Below are 15,599 nucleotides of genomic sequence, written 5' to 3' on the forward strand. Positions count from 1 at the left end.
CCAATGATCCCAATCATACATTAAATCTGGCTCTTTAATAGATAAAGTAGGCTTACATCAATTTCCTGGAATTACAGCACTAGTTAAAAATAGAATACATTAAACAGGAAGGTATTTGGCAGGAAGAATCAGTCAATGTAACTCTGACAAAATTTCTGGTAAGAGTAGACTACAAAATATTTTGCTTTTGTTTTGGACATTTATCCAAACATTAGCTGGGGTGTATGTATATATCTGAGCCCTCACTGATCTCTTTGACCCTGTGCGGATGGTTAAAAACAACTCCACTCTTGGAAAAAATGGTTCCAGCAATCACTAAAAGCTCTGAATTAATTTAACAAGTGGTTGTAAATTTTTGACCCCAACAGGTTGTGTTTTGATAATTGTGCTGATGATAAATGTGAACAATTCAAAAATGTTACCTCTTTTTATGTTGGTTATTCTATTGTTCCTCTGTTTGATCAGGAGAAGAACTAAATCAGTTTTAGTGTCAATCCAGACTGCTTTGTTTCAGATCATGAACCAGGGCTTTAACCTTGCCAGAGGAAGTTTTGTCTCACTCCCCTTGTAGTTATTGTATATCTATTGAAAAAAATGCCCTTTATCATCATTAAATAACCCCATTTGGGTACAGCGAGCGGCTTCCCTGCATCCTTATGCCAGACAGACGCAGAGGAAATAATTTGGTGTCAGAATGCTGACAAAATACTGAGCGCATTCCTCCCTAAGTGCTTCCACTCAGTCCTGGGGCTAATATGGAAATGTGATGGAGGGAAGTGAAAGCGCTTTTTCAGGGTAAAGTGTGGTTGATGATGAATCCTCTTTTAAATGGTGTATTCACTAAATAAACATGCACATTATGCAGTGAATGGCGGTAATGTGGCTGTTTACATTTAAAGTAGAAGTTCAGTGGTTAGAAAATATCCCTATTTGCTCTCTTGCCAAGAGATAAATGAAGAGAATAACCTCCGTCTAATTTGTGGATGGTAAATGTGAAGCTACAGCCAGAACCCCAGTGCTTAGATTAATAGAGATATTTGATGGTTTATGGTCTGTGTTTTTAACTTTTTTGTTGAAAGTAGTTTATTATTAAACTTTTGACCTTCCGAGGTTTATGACGTGTTTATTTTATTTTAGTCATGTCATTTCCAGAGGACATGAAATATTTTTACACTAATAAAAGATTGAAGTTACTTCTCTACACATATTCACTACAGACTGCACTCATACGACTCTCTCATTCAGCTTTTTGACATTTTCTGATATGTTTCCTCTTTATCTTCTAATTTGTAACTGCTTGAGTCTAATATTACCTGACAGAAACACCGTTCTGTGAGTACAACCAAAAAAAAAAAAAAAAAAAACAGAGAAAGAGCAAGACAGGAATGGAGCAACTGAGACGTCTGAGACATTTCAGACAGGGGTTTGGTCCCAACCCCAAACATGATATGATTTTCTTAAATACAGAAAGAAATTGGTAATTTATACAGAAGTTTGAAAATAATGTCACAATCAAAGCAAAGGGGGCTTTTGTCTGCAAAACATTGTTTCTGTTTTATATTGAATAAAAGAAAAAAAAATTAAATTTAGCAGAGAATACACTAACGTGTGATGTGTTTAATTCACATTCGAAGTTCAACACATAAATTGTCTCAGTAGGGATAGATGAGTTAGCAGTGAAGGGAAACCATTAAAAAACATTTTAAAACTTCTGAAATTTTCTCACACATCGTTTCTACATCTGAAAGGTGTTTAGATAAGAGAAAGTTCTGCAGTGTTCCCTCTCCCCTGCCTGTTTCTGTGAACCACAGTTCAGCTGGCTGAAAGAGGGCTATTAGACTTTTTAATGGCTAGACAAATTCAGCTGTTTGGGTGTTTTCTGGTCACTAAAAGGACAGAGACTAAACGAGCTCCACAACAGACATAATGAAACAGCTGATGTCAGCTTGTTATGCTCTGAAAAGCTTTATTATTCTGCACCACATACCTTTAAAACTACAAATAAATGTTGTGATGTTTAGTCTATAGTTTTGATTTATTCGGACAAAATCAAAAGAACAATACATGAAGGAGAAAATGTGGTAATGTTACAGATATTTCCTTTAGTTTTCTTGTTTATACTATGGAAAAGTCAAAGTTAACAGACCATGCCCAGTTTTGATCTGATTTTACAATTCTAGACTGTAAGTCAATCTAATTCACATTCTTTTGAATCAAAATAACTAGATGCCATCACTCCCAAATTCCTCCATCTTCAGATGGCTGTTTCAATCCATCTTGGCCAGTTTACAGTAAATCTATTCACTTCTGTCCAAATTTGTTTTCTATTAAATATTTTAAATATGACTAAAAATATAGAAAGGCTGCTCTTGCTATGATTTACTACATGTTTAACATTTTTAGAAATAACAAAACCTCTAAATTACAAACTGAAATATCAGTTCTGTCCAAGTTTCCTCTTGGACAGAACCTTGATAAATGTTGCAACAGTGAACCACACTCAGAAGGTTTTTCAAGTAAAAACAAGTTTGATAAGCTCAAAGATGTCAAAAAATATTTGAGCCACTAATGCACAACACTGCATGATACAAATAGCAAACTTTGAAGGGTAAAAGTGATGCTATTAGTCGCTACAAGTTCTTCATCTTTTGAAAAGGGATGCATAAAATTGAAGATTATTTTAAAATCCAACACGACCAGGTTATTGGCACACCTTGACTCCTATTACTGTACTTCCCAAAATCTCTAGGCACACCATTTTAGTTAGACAGGAATGAAAGCTTGAAAGATCCTTGAAGAGTTAAAGCATAAGCAGAACTGTGTTCTTATTAATGTATTTTAACACAGATTTCCAGTGAAACAAATTCAATGAACAAATCCCTACTTCTACTAATCTGATAATCTTTAGAAAAGATGAGCAAATCTAGCAATGCAGTCTAAAAAAATATTTCTTTCCTGACAGCTGCAAACGGTGGTAATCCTCTCATAAGATAAGAAATGAAACCCTTCAGAATGTTTCTGGTTAGCATGAAATTATGCATGAAAAATTTATGGGACTGTTGCTTTTTAAGACCATGGAAACATTACAAAAATGAATAAATATATAAATAAATAAAATGCTAAATGAAGCCTTCAAGTAGGTCAGTGTTGTGATGATGCCAAATTCTAGTGTGTGCTAAAGCGGTAAACCTGAAATCAAAAGATTTGGAGTATAAAGCTGGCAGCATAGATAAAGAAAGGGCTATAGACATGAGGCACCACCATGAGCCAAAAACACTAAAAAAGACATTAATAAATAAACTTTTGGAGGATGTAGGTGTACGTAGCTGACAGTGTGCTCATTCACTGCAGCACCATCTGCTGCACTAAGAGGACAGACTGCAAAAGGACATGAATATGTGGTCGCCTTTCTGAATGAAATGATAATATGAATAGAAATTAAAACACTAAAGCAATTTGAAAGACCCTCTTGTTTCCCATTCACAGATATTTCTTCACACTGCAGCCTGTGAGAGCTGTGCAGCAACATGCCAAAGTCAGCAAACTGCTGGCCTTATTATCCGGACCGTTCATGCTGTGCACGTCCCCTCAGTGCTGCAGCTGCGAATCGATATGCTGTGTGGTGCCAGGGGACGATTGAGGTGGGGCGAACAGATCTTCAAATCAGCACAATGACAATTTTTATTGATTTGGCTAAATCAGGCGAGACAGATGCAACCCATTCACAACTCCAGCAATCTACGGATCCTCCACTGGGTTTTGACCTACATTACGATGACAAGTAAACACAACATCAGAGGCCATCACTTCAATCGCTTCCTTTTGCCTCCTCTTTTATCATCTCCTATGGCTCTCTGTGTCACCCAGTGTTGTTGAGTTCCATCCCCCCACAGCGTGAGAAAAAAAACACATTCACGACTATCAGATTCATTGAAAAATGACTGGAAATGAGAGTCTTATTTTCATATCTGATAGTTCTGGGGTGCTTTTTCTTAGCTCTGTGGTGATTTCAGCAAAAAACAATTAATAGTGTGAATATGCCTTAACTGGCCAATTTTCTGAAAGAGTCATTGTTAAATAATTTAAGAAATAATTAACATTTGTTCTTAAGCACAGAAATCAGTTTTCTTCCATTTTTTTTCACACGTTTTCAGGAGAAAAAGCGGCCAGGGGTTTATCGCCCACACAAGCGTAAATGTAGGAGGTCAAAACTAGGTCAGAACTTATTCCTCAACAATCAAAGTCACAGAAATTACTGGAATAACTACATCAGCTGAAGGTTCTTTGGGCTCCAGTTTGAGTGAAATTTGTTAACCGGAGCCAGCTCATTTTGCACCACAGTGTGTGACATGAATGTGGGGGCGAACACACATCCACGCCCACCCAGACAGACCTGGTGTTTTCTTTTCATGTAACACTCAGAAAAAGGTTTGTTTCCATGACAATGTGGAAGTTGATGCACCTTTTAAATGACATGAAAGCTTGAAATCGAAGTTCAGACTAATGGCTGTGTTACTTGTTTTTGGATCAGAATTGATTCCAGTAAACATGTACCAAAGGTTTGTCAGAACTAGCCCAAACATTACTGTATTATGTGGCTCATACTGCTGCACAAAGTTTGTTTTTATTATTACTATTTTTTGTTTTAATTTAGAATCCAGGGTTGTCAAATTTATTTAAGACATGTAGTCCTTGTATTTTAACTTTCAATACAAGGAAAGTTAAAATCCTTGTATGCCTGACACAAAGGATGAGCATTTATTGTGTTGTTTATTGGTATTGTGAAAAATGTATTAAGATAAGAAATTTGATTCATCATAACATTGATAAACCACAGATTATGCGCAAAAACTCATTGTTTTGTTGGAATTGTTATATTTACTATTTCCTCTACTGATGGCTGAGTGTTGAAAATGTCCCTAAATATGAATAAATTTGAAAATAGAATTAAATGCAGTCACTGTGAGCAGTTTAGTAATCTCACTTCTATGCCACTGGTGTCCCACAGATGGCCTTTTTAAAATGTTTTTTTTTTTTTACCCCTCCAGGGGGTATTTTTGTGGGCTCTAGTGTCCCTTTTACGAAAGTAGGCTGACAGGAATGGGGAAGGAAAGGAGGGAAGACATGCGGCAAATGTCGCAGGGTCCGGGAGTCGAACCCGCGACGGCCGCGTCGAGGACTCAAGGCCTCCAAATATGGGTCGCGCTAACCCCTACGCCATCACGGCATGCCCTATGGTTATGTTTTTTTAATGGACTGAAATGCCATCACTTTTATTGTCATCAAAATAAACACCACAAAACTACTGTGACACAATTTCAAATCAATATCAGACATTCTATGCTTTAAATATAATAGATTAAACCTCCACAGTGTTATGTCATTTGATTATCAAAACATATTGTTAGATCGAAATATGAAATATTAATTATTTACGCCAGACACTGAAGTGTTATCCAGTAAATTCATGCCTAAGTGATAAATGTTTCGCGGTTTTTATTTTGTTTTTGTTTAAAGCACATTAACCTCAACTCTGACAAGTGATATCAAAATAAACTGTCAGAAGATACTGTAGGAGGTAGTTTGTGTTATTCTACCTCTATTCCAACTCCAACCTTTTGTCATTTTTCAAGCTCAGTCTTCTCAATATTTTCTTCTATTAATTTGATGACAAAACAGACAAATTTACACTCTAGAGTTTTAAACATGGTCCTCTAATATTTTTACTAACTGATAAATCCCCAAAAAATATGTTCTTTCCTTTGGTCCATTTATGTTAACATCAGCTTCTCAGTGCCCAATCCAGAGTTTGGGTTTGTGGAAACACTGAGAATGCATACCAATTAAGGACTAGCATTAGTTTAGCACTGGAACCAGCTTGGTGGAAAATGCCCTTACATTCCCTTGAGGTCTAAAATCTAAGCGAGCTAAAATGAATCTGATCCAATCCATCAGTCAATAAAAATAGGTCATCTTCGGATTAAAAGGTTGTTATGTTGACAGTATGAAAACAAAATTGTTTCATATTTGTCCAGAAGCATGTGACAAAGCTTTAGCTGTCTTTGTGTAATATTCAGCACATTGTTTGTAACTGATTTCTGGAGCAGGGACATTTCATCTCGCTCATCGTGCTCTTTCAGCCGCTGCAGACCAGCAGCTTTGAACTCAATCATGACCACAGTTCCCACTAACCCCTCACAGTTTGACTCTTTGACATCTTGCTGTTTTCTTGAGAACCAATTTGTTACTGGCACCAACATGAGAATACAGTTTGTACCAGAAAACCCAGATACATCTTGTTGTTGTGTTATGACTCTTGTTACCTGAAAGAGAGAACAGCTTGTGTTGCTTTAGAAACATGGCAACCAGCTTGCTATTTTTGACCAATTGACAAATGTTTTAATTCTGTGTTGTAAGAAAGCCAATGCTTTTTTCTTGCTGCCGTGTTATATATGTTGAATTTTAAAATATAAAATTCACTCCAAGCTCTTCAGTACAAAAAAAAAATCTATTGTTTAATTTCTAATATTGTTGCATCACTTTAATGAAGTCAGGGTTTTCATCAACATCTTAAATAGAGTATAAACTTTTTCCTACAATTGTTTTTTTCATTCTCATCTCAAGCAGCAATGCATGTGTGATTGACAGTTCGCTTATGAACACAAGGGGACTGTACAATAACTATTTGGGAGAAAAAAAACCCTCCATGGAGGTCCATCATTAAAAATAAATAGAGTAGTACTCACTTGACCTGTTTCTCAGCTCGCCTCTGAAGGAGAGCTGAGAAACAATTAACAAGGCCTGCTTCTAAGCTTCTTTAACTCAGCCTTCCAGACACAGAAAGTAAAGTTAGAATTTCTTGAAAATGTAAAGAGGTCAAATGAAAAACAGAGAAGTCAGATGTAAGGTTAGAGAACTTTGAAAGCTTTTTGATTCTTTTTACAGCTTACAGTTCAACATGTGGCTGAAACCTGCCTGGCCTCCTGAATCTTGTACAAAAGGAGACATGTGCATCATACTGCAAAATGTTAGGACTGATAATGTCAAGAAATATTTCTCCTATACAACCTACATAGCTGTGATAGGAGATGAATGTTTAGCACATTTATGTAGCAAACTGGTTGCTATCTCATTCAAAATCTAGGAGTACAAACCCATCAAGACCTGCTTGTTTCTGTGGTTTATTCTCCTTTTGTCCTTGATTCCCAATCTTATGCTACTTATTGCCACAAATTAGGAGATACAAACGAGCTAAAGAAAACATAGGGGGAAAAAAACGTTTTCCTTTTAATTTTGACTGAGAAGGCATTCAGATTTCATAGCCAAAGGTTGTAAAATTCACTCAAACATAGAAAGAATTTTGCAGACAAAAACATTTTTAGCATTACCGTGAAATCTGGGTTCACATTATGAATTTAAATTAGTGACAATAAGGTTTTAGATACACTGTTATCATTTTATTTGTAGATTACAGAGTTTATCTTTGCAATAATGATTTAGTGAATTCAGCAGGTTGCTTTATTTCCCATTTCTTCCCCAATAGTGCAGTAACCACAGGTTTTCAAAAGATCATAACCATTTTTACAGCTGTTTTTGTGTCACAAAAAGTAATGGTAGAATGATTTTTACCCTAGGTGAATTTCACATAAATATAGATAAATATGGCTGACATTACTCCAGATAAGCTACATTATGCCTTATCTAAATGTTGACAAACTGCAACATTTATGCAGCAAAATGCTTTTTACAGTCTGAGGAGCAAATGTTTGTCTTGTGATGCCTTTATGACTTACATTTAAGTGGAAGTAAACTGCAGCTTATTGTACCACTATTTACTTCAACAAATTAAATTCAACCAGTCTGCTGTTTCAATCACTGTGGGCTGTTACTGTGTTAGCCCAGGTGCTGTTTAGTTGGACAAGCTAGCGGGCAAGCATTCCCGACTGTTTTCAGCCTAATTTAGGAAAAGTTGTGCTGATGTTGGAATAACACTGAAGAGACTGCAGACACATCAGTTGGATGCCACAGGTTTGAGCCACTTTTGACAGACTCAATTGGAAAAGGTGGTGACAGAAAAAAAAACTAAAAGTGTCTGTAAGTTGATGTTGTTAGTTACAATAAAGCTGAAAAACACTAAGCTGTGTTCAGAGTGAGTTAGATGTCAGCTACAATAGAGACCTAGTAGAAAGCCATAAAAAAACATGAAAGGGCAAAATTTAATCCACTTCTAAAGTTTAAGGAAGATTGAAAGATTTTAGCATTAAAACTACAGAAGAACATAGATATTTGCTGAGTAAAATACAAAGACTAAACATCAGCTGTGCTGAATGTTTATCATAAAGAGCATGCAGCGCTTTTTCTTCTCTCACAGCGTTCTTTTTCATCATCACCCTGCCTGCCTGCCTACAGCACAGGTATTTAATTTTAATGGTATTAATTGAAGCTGACCGTATCAACAATTCAACAAGACAGTTTTCTCAGTGGAATCCTGTTTGTCACTTTCTAATCCAAGTGTCGATGTGTGTTTACAACACACTAAACCACTGTAGATTGACTGTCTTTGGCAGACAATCTGATCCTGTTACTGATTATTTTTGTCGTTGATCCTGAATGCCTACAGATACAAGATATGTTTAAGCAGATTTTTATTAGTGTTTCTACTATAAGGTGGGAATTTGTTTTCATCTTTGTACATAGTCCAAATAGCACACAGTGATCAGGCTTAGAATTACATCACATTCTTTGACTCTCTTCATACTGAGCAGGGCCATAATATGATGGTACTCATCAACTTCGCTCCAGCTGCATGACAGGTGCCCTGCTGCACTGCTGCTCTTTTGCTGTGTGTGTATGTCCAACCAACCTTTGACGTGCTGCAGAGCTCCAGCTGTTTACCTTTGCATGTCCTTTGATTCTGTCTATAAATAGAGATTTGTGTAATGAAGGGTTTCGAGTTCAAAAACAGAAGACTTGAAGTCTGCCCAGTTGTAACTTGAACCAGGTTGTTCAGAACGACCAAAACTAAATCTTTATCACAGGGGAAAATTAGTTCCATGAAGAACAATAAATCATTATATATATCATTTTTCCAGCAATCTGCTTAAACAGCATTTAGCTCACATATAAAAATCTGGACCACAATGCTTAATTGGTAAGATCCATGTATCAACCCACTATATTGCATACATTTATCTTTAACTGGAACTGAACATGAAAAAGAACCATTGAATGAAGTGTTACACCATGACAGAGTTCTCTGTGAAGGTCTCTTTTCGTCTACTTTACTAAATCATTCGGTAAGCATTCTTTTTGGTTGATGGTGCTTTATTTTTACCCTATAACTATAAAGATACAGTACCTTTAAAAGGTCCATAGCCCATTGAATTCTTTTCCCATTTTATCACATTAAATCTGGATAGGCCAGCACAAAATAGCCCATTATTGTTAAATCAAAGGAAAAGGTTACATGGTTTTGTATTTTATTATTACCTATATATATTTTTTTACAACTAATGAATATGCATTAAGTTCTACTTTTACCATTTTAGTCAGTACGTTTACCACTTTTACCATTTTCGGGCATCTGACTTTTAGCTATACATGCATAGAGAATAAATTGTTTGCCTATTCCTTTTGTAAAACAACTTAAAGGGTTAGTATTATGTATTTTCTAGTCACATTGTGCCACTTTATAGCACACTCAAGTAAGTACGATACCCTCAGTCATTATAAAAATAATGTATATATCAAATAGGACTTAAAAGAAATTCAACTTTGTAATTTAATGCCTTAAAATTTTTCCTTTGTTTCTCTAGGCGACTGTTGCTCTTTCTGACACTCCACCTTCAGGAAGTCATCACAACATGTCTATTAACCCTTTCACAATATTTTTTCGAATGTTTCACTGAGAAGTAGCTATGTTGAGCTCAGCAGATGCCCAATCTTTAGCTTCAACCACCTCCAACCTCTCTGGTCCTCCTGAAGAAAGGCATCCCCACAACACAATGCTGCCACCACCATGTGTCAAGATTGGGGATAATGTCCTCAGGGAAATGTGTAGTCTTAACTTTTTTCGACACATGCAGGGTACATTCTGTATAGGCTACCTACTAATCACTGATTTAATAAAAACAGTGCAGGCTCACATTGGCCAGTAGAGTTATTTGTGATGGCCAACAACCACACATGGATGATTTTAAGCTTCAAAATGACTCCACATAGAACATTAGTATGCACAAGCAAGAAATGTAAACATACATACATAAATTGTCAATGCTAAGATCTGACCTGGTAACATTTACAGTAGTGATGAGCCTTTTATGGTGATTTTAAATGCACTGTGCAGCTTTTTCTGTACTTTTCATACCAGTTTCTTAGTTCTTTACTGTCTTTAATGTTTTCACTTTGCACTAAATCATGCTGTGATTTATCCTTCAAGCTTTCAACTAGTTCTTGTACAATGGATGCTCAGAAACTACACATAAAGAAATGTTTCTGGTGACTGATTACCATTTTACCCAGTGACATGAGTTTAAGATGTTCTCACACGTGAACACTACACATGATTCAAACTTGTTTCCACTGCCTCTCATGTACTGTAATTCATGGCATGAGATTTGCTGCAGGAGATGGAGTTCTCACAGCATGAAATGTGAAAAACGTGGTGTAGGGGAAGCATCTGCCTTAAGTGTGCAGGAGGTGAGACACAGTGCAAAAACTGTGCTGTAAAGACAGCTCTGTCTGCTATACAGCAAGTCGAAAATGATGGATGATGGATATTTTTATATTAATACCAAATGTATTTGAATGCATCTGCAGCACACGGGCCATGACAACTAGAATTGAAACATTTCTTGTTTCTAAACATATAGTTGAAATCAAATCTCCTTAAAAGGTACATACAACTATTTTTCTCACTGTCTGACATTAAATCAAATAAAATGTGTCCTGTTTTAGGTCATTTAGCTGGAATTTTGGCCCATTCCAACTGACAGTAGTGGTGTAATTGGGTCAGGTTTGTAGGTCGCCTTGCTCACGCTTCCTTTTTCAATTCTGACGAAATATTTTCAATGGACACAAATTTGCTAATATTACTGGGATCATTGTCTATTTTAAAGATTAACTTGTGCCCAAATTATAATCTTAATATTTTGACAAATTGTTCATTTCTCAAAACCCCATTTGATTGGTGAATAGCACCAGTCGTTCTTTCAGCAAAACACCCTACAAAATGATGGTGCCACTATACGTCAAATCTGTGAAGCAGCGAGACCGTGAAAGGTGAACTGCGATATAGCGAGGGTTCACTGTATTCCGTATTGCTATAAATGTCTGATAGACACACCTATCACACACATCTCAACAATAAGTGTTAAGGTCAGCTAAATTGTCATTGCTGGACCTAAATAGGGCCCCCCTCCCCACGAACTGACGCTGTTGTCACGGTTGCTTAGAGATGGACACTGCGCAGCCACAGTGAGCTGCTACCAACCCGCGTCTTTTTAAAATGTCCACCGATACTGCACCGTCCGTAGAAGTAAAACCTCTGGCAAAAATACAGACAGTAGTGGGAAGACACACATTCCAGGCTAAACAATTATAGTAATGTTTAATAGGGACATTAAAAAAATGTGTCAGCGATGTTCAGTGGCGTCCAGTGAAATCTTAGTGATATCTGTGTGATATCAGACAGAATGGGTCAGGAGAGGAACCGCAGACCCGTCAGAACCTAAAGAACCAGACATCAGTCTCTTCATCCCTCAATCATTTCCTGAGACCAAAAGATAATATAAATGGCAATTTAAAAGAACAAATCATAAACATAGATTAATAGTAAATAAATACATGTTTTCCCTTGAGGTTACTGACAGAGCCATAACAAAATATTATTATTAATCACTATTAATTATTATTAATTATTTTGATGTACAGTACAGAACATGCAATTTTTCTTTGAAGGAAGTTTGTTTTTGTCTGTTTGCCTTTTGAAAAATGTTTTCACTTGAAATTACCGACAGATCCATAAGAAAATATTGGTTTATTCATTTAATTATTAAATATACACTGTGTTAGGTCTTGGTTCAATAGGCTATGTGCAATCATTTCAATATGTTTTAATAAACATTGAACCAGTCTGGCCCTCGGCTTGTAGCAAACTTAGTTTTTTGGCCCTCGGTGTATTTGACTTTGACATCCCTGCTCTAAGGTGAAACTTAACATAGGTTTAAACATAAGAGTGTTTTAGAGTTATTATTTGTATGTTAACGGGTTTAATGAACTCAGGGGCCCTTACCTACTTCATAGCGGTATAATTGGGCTACACTTATATAGTTTACTTTAAACATTCAAATCTGTGATTTAACTTTGTGATTCTAAGTATTGCAAATTTGTTTTACTTTTGTTTACAGTTTAACTGCCTTGACCATAATTTGCTAGATAATAAATAACATAACAATAACTCCAACAATAATAAGTAATATTTTTGTAACATGGATAATGACATTATTTTGGCTTCAGCCGCTATGTGGTGTGAATGTAGCAGATACTTGTGAACGTTCAGACGTCAAAATTGTATTTTCTGGTCCAATAATCCAAGAGGAAATTGAATTTGTTCAAGGTCTGTCTAAGCAACCTGTTCTTTTAGTGTGGTAACTGAAAGGCCACTAAACTGGCTCAAATATAATGAAAAAGATTCTGGTTTCATATTTATTCACACCATCATTCATCTCCAACTGTAAATTCCAAAAATATGCATCAAAATTCACTTTCGCTGCCATGCATGGAAGGACACTTTATTTCTGCTCTGCTTTAAATTTCTTTTTTGTTGTTGTTGTGTAAGTTTTGTCCTTCAGCCAGCAAAGCAGCTGCTTCAGTATATATATATATATATAATCTCAACTCCATTTTTCTGATTAGAGGAGGCTACATTAAGAAGTAGTTCCTTCTTTAGATCAATTTTTTATACACTTTGTGGAGGCTTTGATGCTGAGCAGTTGTCCTCAAAACTGAACACATAAAAAAAGTTACGCATGAACACTGCTAATAAAAGATTTAATCATACATTTTTTTCACACAGCATAAAGTTGCTATAACTCTATTAACACAGGGTTATGTTTGGTATATTTAATCTGGTTTCACAAGAATTTTATAGCACCTCTTCTGTCTTGAAGGAGTAAGATATGTTGAATAGATTAGTTCCTCACGATGTGGCAGTTTATTAACATGTAAGGTGGAGGTGCTGAAGTCTCACTAACATAAATAATATAAGATGCATGAGTTGATGTGGACCTTCTTTTTTCTCACATCAGATATTGAGTTTGCATTTCAAAGTGAAAAAGATTAAGTCAAAAAGAAGCACTTCCTTTTAAATGATTATTATGAAAATCAAGACCTTTAAAGTTGGGTTTGAATTTAACGTACAGCTACAACCACTTTATCTGAGATTCATTGTTTTCAATGACAAGTTTAATATTAGAAGAGCTCTTCTTATCTGGAGGATTTGAAAAGAACTGAATTTTCTAAAGGAGAGGGCTGTTGCTCTTTGTGCCTATAATGTCTCCCAGGTGCCACTACAAACAGAGTGCTAATAATAAAACACTGACTCCTCTCTTCAGCTGCATTTCTGCACCAAGCCATTATTCTGTAAGATAAAGAGTACATTTGGTGAATTAAGAGAAGAGTGATACTTCTTCACAACTCTGCAAAGATAACGAGTTGATGGGTAATACAAAAACTTAAAACCAATGAAACTAGAAAGCACGCTAGAATTAACCCTTTGTAGCTTTTAAGTCTGATTACCGGTACCTTGGAAATATTTGCTACTGGTTGAAATTACATAGCAATGGGCTTACGTGAGGTTCTAATGCTTATATAACCTTAAGTAAAAATACAGTGGTTTCATAATATTTGAAATTTTGCTCTTTATAGTCTAATGACATGATAGTTGAGTGGTTAGTCCAGTTAACTGCTCAGATGGTGAGTTTGCTGTCAATAGCTTAATAGACATGGCTCAGTTTGCTGTCCACTGTTGTTAAAAACAATCTGTTGTGATAAAATCCTTTTCAGGGGAGAACAGTTAGCTTACACACCATGGCTGTCTGTTCACTTTTAGAAATATTTTCAAATCGTTAAATTCGTCTTTCTTGTAACCAAAAAGAAAGTGCATTAGCAGGTGTTGGAGCTGGGTTAGTACCATGTTGAGTTTTTTTGTTTGTTTTTTTACCCAACAAAACTGGCAAATCCTGCACAGAAAAACAGTTTATACCTTGGCTCCAACTCTCTGCTGGCCCAAAGAAAAGAACTACAATCACCGGGAGAACATGGAGGCTAAAAACAAGCATAATGAGCACCATGTTTAAAACCCTAGACTTTTCCTTTCAGTCAGCCTTATCTAAGACAGTAAAGTTCATTTGAAAACTCAATAAAACACAAACTGGTTGTTTTGTCTGCCATCTGCTTTTCTTAATATCACTCATCATGTCTTGAATAGTCAATGCACCTCGCAGAGCAAAACCAGAGTCAAGGTTGCAACACCTTTTGTTTGCAGATCTACTGCAATCCTCAAAACTGTAAGGATTATTCACAAATCCAATATCATTCAAAACAGAGCTTTTAAATCAAATGGATGATGTCAGGAAAACTAGGTGTAATTGTGATTTGAAATTCAATATTGGTCAGCACTTTATTTAATCTAAGTGTTAGAATAAGCTGATACTTCAGGGGTATTATTTTATCTACCTGATCAAAGAGAAACAAAATATACTGCACAGGCTTTATTTTGCCACACTCACTGCAGTTCTCATTGCAAACAGTAGCAGCCACTACTGAGAAAAAAATAGCCCTGTATAGCAAGGACATCAGCTGAAGAGATTATCTTTAGAAGTTTTTTGTCTTTCATCCTTCTTTTCAACAGCTCAGAGGATACAGATTAAAATGGTACATTTAAAAGCCAATGGAATAGATTTCAACCAATAGCAGCATCTAACCACATCTGATACCCAGTCAGCACAAATCAGTTATTCTTCACATCTCGAGTGCAAATGGTCCCTCTATTGCTGTAGCCTAGTGCAGAGATTCAGAGTACAACAGAGGAAGAGAGGAACAAACTTTCACTACAAGATACATTTCTAGTAGTTTCCCAAACAGTGGGAAGACAAATCAGTTCTTTGATGTTTTCATGGAAAGAAGTACGACCTGGCCCTGGTTAAACCTAATCCTAACCCCTAACCCTTGCCGTAACCCTTTTGGGGAAAGCCCTAACTCTTGAGTTCAGCAGCCTCTAAAAATGTGGGAAGAAGAAGAGAGGATTTTGATCTTCTTTCTCTAAAAATGTTTAACAAAGCTGTCGAGTTAAAATGTGTCTTTTTTACAACAGTTACACTCTATAACATAAGCAAAATCACTCCAACCTCAAAATGTGGTTGGAGTGTTTTTGACATTGTCATATTTTTATTTATTTATTTATTTTTTTGCTATGCTCACATTTCAATGTTGACAGATTTTCAGCATTTTCTAGTTGACAATCTGTTGAGTCATTCAAGAAATTGCATGCTGTCAACAATTCATCTACTTTACTTACAATTTAAAATATTAACCACTAT

The 15,599-nt window shown here is 36.0% G+C and overlaps 1 protein-coding gene across 4 annotated transcripts in view; it reads right to left on the reverse strand.

The window, feature by feature from the left end:
- The window catches only part of tspan4a (tetraspanin 4a), a 180,498-nt gene that overhangs the window by 126,967 nt on the left and 37,932 nt on the right, over positions 1-15,599 (reverse strand). The gene's annotated exons all lie outside the window — the stretch shown is intronic.

Source organism: Xiphophorus hellerii, chromosome 4 (assembly GCF_003331165.1).
Source record: "Xiphophorus hellerii strain 12219 chromosome 4, Xiphophorus_hellerii-4.1, whole genome shotgun sequence".
NCBI classification, from domain to species: Eukaryota; Metazoa; Chordata; class Actinopteri; order Cyprinodontiformes; family Poeciliidae; genus Xiphophorus; species Xiphophorus hellerii.